Source organism: Protobothrops mucrosquamatus, unplaced genomic scaffold (genome assembly GCF_001527695.2).
Source record: "Protobothrops mucrosquamatus isolate PMUCROS unplaced genomic scaffold, P.Mucros_1.0 scaffold3603, whole genome shotgun sequence".
Taxonomy (NCBI): domain Eukaryota; kingdom Metazoa; phylum Chordata; class Lepidosauria; order Squamata; family Viperidae; genus Protobothrops; species Protobothrops mucrosquamatus.
In genome coordinates, this window is record NW_015389566.1 from 57,072 (window position 1) to 68,002 (window position 10,931).

At 43.9% G+C, this 10,931-nt stretch overlaps 1 long non-coding RNA gene and 1 pseudogene across 1 annotated transcript; both read right to left on the bottom strand.

The window, feature by feature from the left end:
- Positions 1–2,537, bottom strand: part of LOC107297938 — a 58,222-nt pseudogene extending 55,685 nt beyond the window's left edge.
- A 25-nt stretch (positions 2,538–2,562) lies between these two features.
- LOC107297940 lies at positions 2,563–3,977 on the bottom strand. The gene is made up of 3 exons (XR_001549141.1): positions 3,807–3,977; positions 3,024–3,150; positions 2,563–2,732 (listed from the first exon to the last, which is right to left on the bottom strand). It is a non-coding gene; the product is annotated as an uncharacterized LOC107297940 (long non-coding RNA).
- Between the last annotated feature and the right edge of the window lie 6,954 nt (positions 3,978–10,931).

Consider the following 10,931-nt stretch of genomic DNA (forward strand, 5'->3'; position numbering starts at 1 on the left):
GCCAAAGTCATTCTCATTCTCCCGTTACCTCATCCCTATCCATGTTCTCCAGAAGTCTTTTCCACTGTTTGTTTGTAAAGAAGAGAAACAAAGGCATGTAAGACTTTCTAATAAGGTTTACTATATTTTCAATGAGAATGAATAGTTAGAATACGAGCTGAAAGGAATCAGTTCCTGCATTAGAGGAAAGAAAGAGAGAGAACAAAGAAAGAGAAGGAATTCATGTCACTCCCTCAAAAGGTGGAGCTTCTTACATCCCTGAGGAGACTGGCAGGTTGAAATAGGCTTGAATTTCTTTTTCTCCTATGAATTATTTCTGAGTGGAAACAAACATCTGCCTAAACAAAAAATAAATAATCCTATAACTAAAATCACTGATCTGCCCTCATCAATTTTGATATTCGATTGCTTATAGCTGTTCTCCTGTGTGACCACTTGGATGTAGATAATATTCCAGTTCAAACCAGGTATTTTTTCCATTTTCCGTGCTTTAATGAACTTCCTGCAATGTCTAGATCCTTGGATGAATAATAAGTTGACTGTTGCAAATAAAGCTCAATGCATGGATTCATTTTTTTTTTCCTGTGGATCAGCACCCGGTCAGCCTGGGCCAGGCCGAGGCACCATGGGGTCGGTCCTTTGCCGTTTCTAGGGTGGCTCCAGAGGGCAAATATAACCACACGGCAGGCCGGATTTGGCCCATGGGCCTTCTGTTTGACGTGTCTGCTGTACAGGAAGTCCTCGACTTATAACATTTTGTTTAGTGACATTTCAAAGTTACAACGGCACTGAAAAAAGTGACTAATTTTCACACTTAACCATTGCAACATCCTGATGATCATGTGATCAACATCCAGATGCTTGGCAACTGGTTTATATTCAGGACTGTGGCTGTGTCCCAAGATCATGTGATCCCCTTTTGTGATGTTCTGACAAGGAAAGTCAATGGGGAAATCCAGATTCACTTAAGAACCGGATTACTAACTTATCAACTGCAGTTATTCACTTAGCAACATAGGCAACAATGGAGTAAAATGGGGCAAAATTCACTTAACAAATGTCTCACTTAACAAGAGAAAATTTGGTCTTAATTGTGATTGTAAATCAAGGACTACCTGTAATCATTAAAGGCTTTTCCCTCCCAAACTCAATACATTTGTGGGCTGGTTCCCCTGTGGATACTTTGGAGGCCAGTATCGCCTCTCTCCTCAGAAAGGCTCTTTCTACCCTCCATGCATTTATATGCTCTTTGTGAGAATTGTCCTGTCCAAGTAAAGCTATTTCCACACTCTGTGCATTAATGCGGTCTATCCCCAGTGTGGATCCTTTCATGACAATTAAGATGAGCTTTCCCAGTATAGCTTTTTCCAGTCTATTATATGGTCGCTTCCCACTGTGAGTCCTTTGGTGGCAAGTAAGTTGATTGTTGCTAATGAAACTCTTTCCACATTCCATGTATTTATAAAGTCTGTCCCCAGTATGGATCCTTTTGTGATAATTAAGATCTCCTTTCCAAGTAAAGCTCTTCTCACATTCCATACATTTATATAGTCATTCCCCAGTGTGGTTGTTTTGGTGGCAATGAAGATGATTGTTCCTAATGAAACTCCACATTCCATGCATTTATACGGTGTGTCCCCAGTGCGAATTCTTTTGTGACAATTAAGATCAAATTTCTGGGTAAAGGTCATTCCACATTTCATGCATTGTGGATCCTCTCATGAAGATTAAGTTGTTCTTTCCGGATAAAGCTCTTTCCACATTCCATGCATGTATACGGTCTTTCCCCAGTGTGGATCCTTTCGTGACAATTAAGATCTTCTTTCCAGGTAAAGGTCTTTCCACATTCCATGCATTTATATGGTCTGTCCCCAGTGTGGATCCTTTTGTGACGATTAAGATCTGCTTTCCGGGTAAAGGTCTTTTCACATTCCATGCATTTATATGGTCTGTCCCCAGTGTGGATCCTTTTGTGACGATTAAGATCTTCTTTCTGGGTGAAGCTCTTTCCACATTTCATGCATTTATATCGTCTGTCCCTACAGTGTGGATCCTTTCGTGACGATTAAGATGTTCTTTCCGGGTAAAAGTCTTTCCACATTCCATGCATTTATATCGTCTGTCGTCAGTGTGGATCCCTTTGTGACGATTAAGATGTCCTTTCCGGGTAAAGGTCTTTCCACATTCCATGCATTTATACGGTCTGTCCCGAGTGTGGATCCTTTTGTGACGATTAAGATTTCCTTTCTGGGTAAAGCTTTTCCCACATTCTATGCATTTATATGATCTCTCCCCGGTGTGCATCTTTTGGCGAACATTAAGATTATTTTTCGTATTGAAATTCTTTCCATACTGCATGCAGCCTTTCCTCTTTCTGCTCAGGCTGGAATCCACCAAAGATATTACAGAGGTATGTGGTTCGCATTCCTTTGGTGAAGTAGAAGCGAAGGAGCTATTCTCCATGGTTTCTAGAGGCATGCAAGTTTTTTTTAGTCTGGTTTCCGCCATAGTTATGTAATTCAAATTCATGTTTTCGTTTTTTCTATATTTTTCTTTTCTCATTTCTTTCTGATCTTGCTGGGATAGGAAGACACGAATACCAAGAGAAGTGGATGATTTCTCCCCTCCATTTTCTGGCTGTTTTCTCCTTTGCATTACTTTTATTTTATTCTTCTTTATTTTGAGTACATTTAACCTTGCCTCGTTGTCGTTCTCATTCACACACACATCATCTGCATGAGAAAAATGAAAATTAATATCCTGATTACAATTTAGAAGTCCCTCCCCCCATCAAAAACATGCCAATCTGCATTCCAGGTTTAGTATAATCCATTTCTCTAGCCAGGATGTGATATCTGGAAATTGTTATCTAGGAGCCTCTATTATATAGAAACAGATTAAAGCTTTGATGTTGAATCAGTCTATCTATTCAGTCACTTCCACGGAGTATCTAGGATATTTCTCAATTCTATGGTGAATATTTCTGCCACGACCTTATAGTGAACTGAATAGCCTGGCCTTACCCAAAGCAGCCATATTGATAGAAACCTCCTGCATGACTTCTCTGCACAAGGCCTTCTGGCCAGAATCTAGCAGCCTCCACTCCTCATCTGTGAAGTCCACAGTCATCCCCTTAAAGGAATCAGAGCTCTAGAAAGAGAAAAAAATAGACAATCCCAGGAAACAGTTGAAAGTTCTCTTTCTTAATACACACAACATAAAACACACAGTTGCAAGAGCCAAATTAACATTTTCTTTCAGGACAGATTCATGCCACCCTGCCCACATAGTCCGTGGGGCTGGGAAGTTGCAACTTAACATATCACGGCTTAGCTACTTCCAGGTTGTAGAATGCAACACAGCCAACATTGAACAACAGTTTTATTGTTATAGCCACTTAGTGTTGACTTACGGGCTTATCCTTCATGTGCTATATTTTTCTTGGTATACTTACAGTTACCTTACAAGAGAGACGGGTAGCATAAATATTTAATAAAATAAACACCTCTCAGGTATGTTTAATCCCCCAGTTATAGTTTCAATTCATGGGTTTCATTTCTAACTATTTTAGGCACTCTTTTTAATAGTATTAAGAAATATTAAACTCTTTCTACAATTAAATTTTATTTCTAACAAAAGGTTCCTGCCTATGAATTGTCTCATTGGCATTTCCAGCACAATCTTGAAAGCCAAATGTGGGTGGACACTGTGTTCAAGTGCACGCAGATTCAGCTTTTGGTATTAAACACAGCTCCTGAATGGATGGAGCTGGAACGCTACTGTTCTCAGAAGAAACCTGCACTTACCTGGCAAGGTGGCCAGAGTTGGATCCTCCAGAAAAACAGCTCCTGAATAGAGCGGAATAGATCTCCTCTGCCCCGGAGCTCTGCTGAAATCTCCTCTGTGAAAGGCTCCTACATCAGAAGAACAAGCTAATTCATAACCCACTTTCAGAGGACCATATCCATGTTAGTTTGCATTCCTTAGCTTTTCCTTCCCTACTTGTACTTCCCCAACCCAATTCAGAGACACTTCTGAGTAAATGATGAATAGGAATTGTGTTTTTTATGTACATAAAATGTAAGGGTGCGTTAATTAAGTTTGTTTCTCTTACTATTGTGGTATATTATACAACAAATTAAACATGGCTCTCTATCAGAGGCCATTCACATAATCCAGTTGCTTCCCCTTTATCAGGTAACAGCAGATCACAAAGTAAACACTGATCATAATGAAATATGTGGATAATATCAAAAAGGATACAGAGGTGTAAAAGGATAAATTAATTTAGGAAACAGAAGCATTTGCCTCAAGGAGAAATCAATTCTTCAAAGGTGAGGAATTCCAGAAAAGGCTGCAGAGTCATATTTTTAATCTCTCTTATTAGAGACATGGCTAGATCTCTGATCCTTCCCTCCCACCCACCCCNGCAGGGCCAGCAGCTGCTCCAGCACCACCAGGTCCAGCATCTCCCCTTTGCTGCTCCTCTCCGGCCGCAGCCACTGGCGGCACAGGCGGTGCAGGCGGCTGCAAAGCTCCCGGGGCCCCTCGGCCTCCTGGCGGCAGCCGTCCAGACCGCGGAAGCGCCGCCGGTGGATCTCTGGGCTGAGGGCGGCCTCCATCCCTGGCGATCCCTGGGCCTCCGTCGGGTCTCCTGCTCGAGGGCAGCCAAAAGGAGCCCGAGAGAGTCCCAAATGCCCCCCCGGCCCCTCCGAAACCCCTTCTCCGGTTTGCAGGAGGGCAGAAATGGGTCTCCGCTCACTCGGCCTTTACCCGCCTGAGGAGAGCAACGGCAAATCCTTCCCGCCAATTTCCTGAGCGCTCCTGGCACTCTGGCTGAGGAATTCTGGGAGTTGAAGTCCAGAAGTCAAAAAGGCCAAGTCTGAAGACTCCTGCTATACAAGGAGCCAGAACGAGAGATTTGTGTTTCCTAGAGGGGACCTGGTAGGAAGAAAATGAAAGGGGACCTTCCTTTTCCGGCCTTCCAGAATGTCTGCTCCGCTGCTCTTCTTCTTCGGAGTGGGGTGGGGTTCGTTGAAAGGCGGGCGGTGGAAGCGGAGGCTGGAATGGCGATGCTTGCAACGGGCAGGGACGGACCGATGATCTCGGCGTTGCCCCTCTTCGTCAGCCTGCCCAGGTGCTGCGCCCTGCGGGAAAGTCGGAGAGCCTCCGCTGAAAGGAACAAGCTAAAACAAATTCTTAATTCCATATAACAACTAAATGGACTTCCCAGAGGAGCAATTTGCATGCTTTACACACGAATTATACTTTTTTCCTTCAGGTGTTGAATTTACAATATCAAAATATCTATGATTTATTATTTAACATCCATCTGTGATGGCAGGTTTATGGGTCGGGATTGCCTTTGTAATATTTAATTGTAATATTTCTTTTTTTTCGAAGGAAATTGCCCACTTGTTTCAGGGTTTGGGCTAATTCTGATGTCTGAAGTGTTTCTTTTGGGTGCTAATAGCTAGCTATCTCTCAGTTCTTTGAAAATCAAATCACTGTGCTCACTTTAAGTCTTCTGCTAAAAGAGGAGAATTGAACTCAGAATAAAATGTTGCAAAGTTGCTTCTTATACCCACCCCTTAATTTAATAATTTGTTGTAGGAGGCTTTTCTCTGTCTGATCAAGCATTACAGGCAGTTTGTAAATAGGAAACAAGAACCGCTTACTTCCAGTCCCAACTCAACTCTGGCTGTTACAATAGGGTTTGGGTGATAAATTCCTGTGAAGAGGGAAGCCACGTGCAAAATTAAGCATTTGTACAGTAGTTTGATTGTTCCTTTCGTTAATTTTTATTTTTATTATTTCAGAGGTATTATTTTATTGCTATATATATTTGTATTTTTAATAGTAATGATGATGATGATAATGATGATGATGAAATTGGAAGGGACCTTGGAGTCATCTAGTCCAACCCTCTGCTCAGGCAAGAAACCCTATACCATTTCAGACAATTGGCTGTCCAGTCTCTTCCTAATAGCTTCCATTGTTGGAGCATTCACAGCCTCTGGAGGCAGGTTGTTCCACTGCTTAATTGTTCTAACAGTCAGGAAGTTTCTGCTTAGTTCTAGGTTAGTTCTCTCTTTGATTAGTTTCTATCCGCTGCTTCTGGTCCTGCCTTCAGGCGATTTGGAGAATAGTTTGACTCTCTCTTCTTTGTGGCAGCCCCTGAGATATTGGAACCCTGCTATCAGTTGGTTCTTATATCCCCCCCCCCCAGTATTGGTATTCGGGGCACTTTAAGAGAACTGCAGAAGAGCACAGTGAAAGTTCTGGACCAATGGGAGGACTGTTACTGCATTATAGTTGGGGAGGGGTAATCTATCTGTGAAATCCCATAGTAGGACAGGAAGAGTGAAGCTAGGAGGGCAATTCTGACTCTTTCCTTGTTGTAGGACCAAGGAGACCCGAAGGGTCCCTGCTTCTGGCTCTCTGACCAGGACATCCCAGATTCAGAGGGCAGTTTGTGGAGACCAGGTACCTTCTTGGGCCTTTCTCTCTTGGATGCCTTTCTTGGCTCTGTCAGGGGCCAAAGAGGGAACACTTTCTGGGAAATACGCCTGCTTGCTCTGGGAGCTGGGGGAGGGGTTTGGCTGCCGATGACACCTTTTCCCTGGTGTTTGTCCAGTCTGCACTCTTCCCCATCTCCCAAAGTCATTTCCACATCCCATTACCCCATCCCTATCCGTGTTCCATAGAAGTCTTTTCTCATTGATTCTTTGTAAGGAGGAGAAACGGAGGCATGTAAGACTTTAACAATAAGGCTTGCTATATTCACAACGAGCATGAATACTTTGAAGAACATCAGCTGAAATGGAAAAAGCACCTCAACTGATTTCTGCAGTAGAAGAAAGAATGGGAGGGTAGAGAATGAATTGTGGCCACTGCTCCAATCTCTGGAGCTTCTTACACCCCTCAGGGAAGTTGGAGATTAACATAGGCTTGACTTTCATGAATCATCCCAGAGAGGAAACGGAAGCATTTGCCTCAAGAAGAAGGGCATCATCCTGTGATAAGTAAGGTCATTGGTTCACTATCAATTTCCAAATTCCAGTGCTTATACTTTTCCTCCTGTATAGCTACATGGATGGTGTCAGGTCTGCCGCCATTGAAATCCTAAGAAAGAAAACCCGACTCCATGGATTTAGAAAAGAGGTACTTTTACTAAAAACGAACTGTTACAGCAAAAGCAAAGCAAGCGCTGAGTAAAATCTGCATGAAAATTACACATTGAAAGTCATTCCAAATCCTTCCTCCCCTTCCCCCGGGGTCCAGCTCAGACAGATGAATCAACATCCAATGTGATATTATGAGAAACCCTCTTCTGCGGATGTTGTATGCCTCCGGAGGCCCAGGACGGTTGGCCTTGGTAAAGTCTAAACAACTCCACTCCGTTAATAGGTAGCAATCCTCCAATTTCTCATGGGAACACTTCAAACTGGCTCACTTCCCCACCCCGAATGCCAACCCCCCCAGGCCCGTTTCTATGGCAGCTGAGGGCAAGCAAGCGGGAGATCCGGCTGACCGACAGTAAATAAGATTCCAGCACACACCTATGATCTTTGCACATTCCACGAATAAGATCCCTGCCATGTCTGGATCCTTGGATGAGGATGAAGTTGACCGTTGAGAATAAAGCTCAATCCACGGATTTCACTTAGTTTTCCTGTGTGGAGATCGTTTTATGAGAAGCAAGCATACTCAGTGAAGGTTGCCCCACTTTTTGTGTATTTCTAATTTTCTCCTGTGTGGGTCCTTCTGTGACAATTAAAAGTGCTGTAGTCATTAAAGCTCTTTTCACACTTTGTGCATTTATATGTTGCCTTACCTGTATCGATCTATAATAATAATTATTATTATAATAATAACAATAATTGATTTGGAAGGGACCTTGGAGGTCTTCAAGTCCAACCCCCTGCTCAGGCAGGAAACTCTATATCATTTCAGACAAATGGTTGTCCAGTCTCTTCTTAAAAACATCCAGTGCTGGAGCACTCACAGCTTCTGGAGGCAGGTTGTTCCACTGATTAATAGTTCTAACTGTCAGAAAAATTCTTAGTTCTAGGTTGCCTCTCTGATTAGTTTCCATCCTTTGCTTCTTGTCCTGCCTTCAGGTGCTTTGGAGAATAGCTTGACTCCCTCTTCTTTGTGGCAACCCCTGAGATATTAGAATACTGCTATCATGTCACCCCTCGTCCTTCTCTTCACTAAACTAGACATACCCAATTCCAGCAACCGTTCTTTATGTTTTTGGCTTTTTTGGCAGCTGCAGCACACTGCTGGCTCATATTTAGGTGATTGTCCACTAGGACTCCGAGATCCCTCTCGCAGTTACTACTATTGAGCAAGGTACCATCTATACTATACCTGTGCATTTGGTTTTTCTTGCCTAAATGTAGAACCTTACTTTTTTCACCATTGAATTTCATTTTGTTAGATAGCGCCCAATGTTCAAGTCTGTCAAGATCCTTCTGTATCCTAAGCCTATCTTCTGGAGTGCTGGCTATTCCTGCCAGCTTGGTGTCATCTGCAAATTTGATGAGTTTCCCATCTATCCCCTCATCCAAATCATTGATGAAGATGTTGAAGAGGCCTGGGGCACCCCACTACATACTTCCCTCCATGTAGATGTAGTTCCATTGAGGACCACACACTGAGTACAGCCGGTCAGCCAGCTACGAATCCATCTGGTGGTGATGATGCCTAACCTACATTTTTCTATCTTATCAAGTAGTAGGTTATGGTTTATTTTATCAAATGCCTTACTGAAGTCCAAGTAAATTATATCCACAGCATTCCTCTGGTCCACTAATTTTGTCCCTTGGTCAAAGAATGCAATAAGATTTGTCTGGCATGATCTGTTTTTGACAAACCCATGTTGGCTTTTAGTAATGACTTTGTTTGCCTCTAGGCGTTCGCTGATTCGTTGCTTAATTATCTTTTCCAGAATCTTCCAGGTATTGAGATCAGGCTGATAGGTCTGTAGTTTCCTGGATCCATTTTTTTTTCCTTTTTTGAAGATGGGAACTACATCAGCTCTTTTCCAGTCCTCTGGAAGTTCCCCAGTGGGAATAATTTAGTGGTTCTGAGATCACATCTGCCAGTTCCTTCAGAACCTTGGGGTATAATTCATCTAGTCCTGGTGAACTGAACTCATCTAGGGTGGACAGGTGCTCACCATTTTCTTGCCCATCTGAACTTGTTTTTCTAATCTGTTTTTTTACGGTACTCTTTTTGTTAGGTTAGACTGTTTTTTCTCTTTGGGTAAAGACGGATGCATAAAAAACCCAAGTTAAGTAGTTCTGCTTTCTCCCCGTTGCTTTTTATAATAAGTAAAACTTCCTTTCCAAATAAATTTTTTTCCACATTCCGGGCACTTATGTAGTTTATGCAAACGGTCCCCAAACTTTTTGGGCTTCACAGACTTGCAGCGATGGTGGTTTCTCGGAGGGGATAGTTTTGCACACACAACCTAATCCCCTGCATATGCAAATGAAGCTTCACAAGTTTGCCCACCGCTTGCATGGCCCGGTTCTCAACAGCAGGGCTTTTCAACCAGTGGTACGGGTACCACCTGTGGTACATTGGCACCTGGCAGGTGGTACGCGACCATCCTAGAAAAGTAGTAGCGGGGAAGGGGAATGAGCTGAACCAGTGGAAGCACCGCACAAGCCTAAGTGAGAAATGGCTGGAGCTGCAGGGCTGTCAGGGCTCAGTGGAAGCGCCAGGATCAGTGCCAGGCTCCAGCTGGAGCTCGGCGCTGATCCTGGTGCTTCTGCTGAGCCCTGAAGAAGCACCAATCAGCTGGAAAGCAGCACTGATCCTGGCGCTTCTGCTGAGTCCAGAAGAAGTGCCGATCAGCTGGAATGTTGCAGCATCTCCAGGGTCTTGTGATTTACATTCAGATGCTTGGCAACTGATTCATATTTATGATGGTCACAGTGTCCCAGGGTCATGTGAAGTGATCAAAGCCTGCTGCAACCACCCAGCAGACGGGGGGGGGGAATAAAAACCCCACCCCTGCTGCCAATCCTCAACAGAAATGCTCACAACAATGAAAACCTCGGACAGGAGGAAGAGCGCCGCCGGGTGGGCAGGCAGGTGTCTTGCTCGGCTGTGGCTTGGGCGGCACTTTTTTCAATGCCATTGTAACTTCGAACAGTCACTAAACGAACTGTTGTAAGTCGAGGACTATCTGTACTTTTATCACTTTTTTTTTTTTTTGGTCATCAAGTTTTTGACACCTTGCTAGGCGACTGGTGGTACTCGGATGTTACCATATCCTAAAGGTGGTACAATGGGTGAAAAGGTTGAAAAGCCCTGCTCTAGAGAGTCCTTTATTTATCTGAACCAATGGTCCAGCAAACAGCCCTCCAAGGACTGGTAAGACTACCCTGAAGGCAGCCACCCTCAGTCCCCCAAACAACAATCCCTATAGTACAAATAAAGTCCCCAGCACACTCACAAGGCAAGGTCTAGGGTTCCAAGTCCAGTCCACAAGGCAGAGTCCAGGTACAAGTCAATGGCAGTCCTCTGGGCAAAGAAAAGGTCCAAGGCAAGAAGCAGTTCCACAGGCAGAGCGAAGCAAAGGCCAAAAGCAGTCCACAAAACAAGGGCAAGGTCGAAGACAAAAGGCTAAGAGCAATCTTCAAGGCAAGGCAAGGCAAACAGCAACAGGCACGAATCAAAGCAGGGGGAATGTAATCCAAAGCAAACAATTGTTCCTGGAAAAGACTAACTCCCCATAGCTTCTCCTTAAATCAGTCCACTCCAGGGGTTCCTTGTGAGTAGGGGTGGGGCGATCTTCTCTTGAGTAGCCTTGCAGCCCTTCTTTGGGCTTGCCTGCGCCCCACTCTCCTTGCCCTTGGATCAGTGGAGGAGCCAGCTGTTCCTCATCAGAGATTTGCTGCCTATCAGCACCA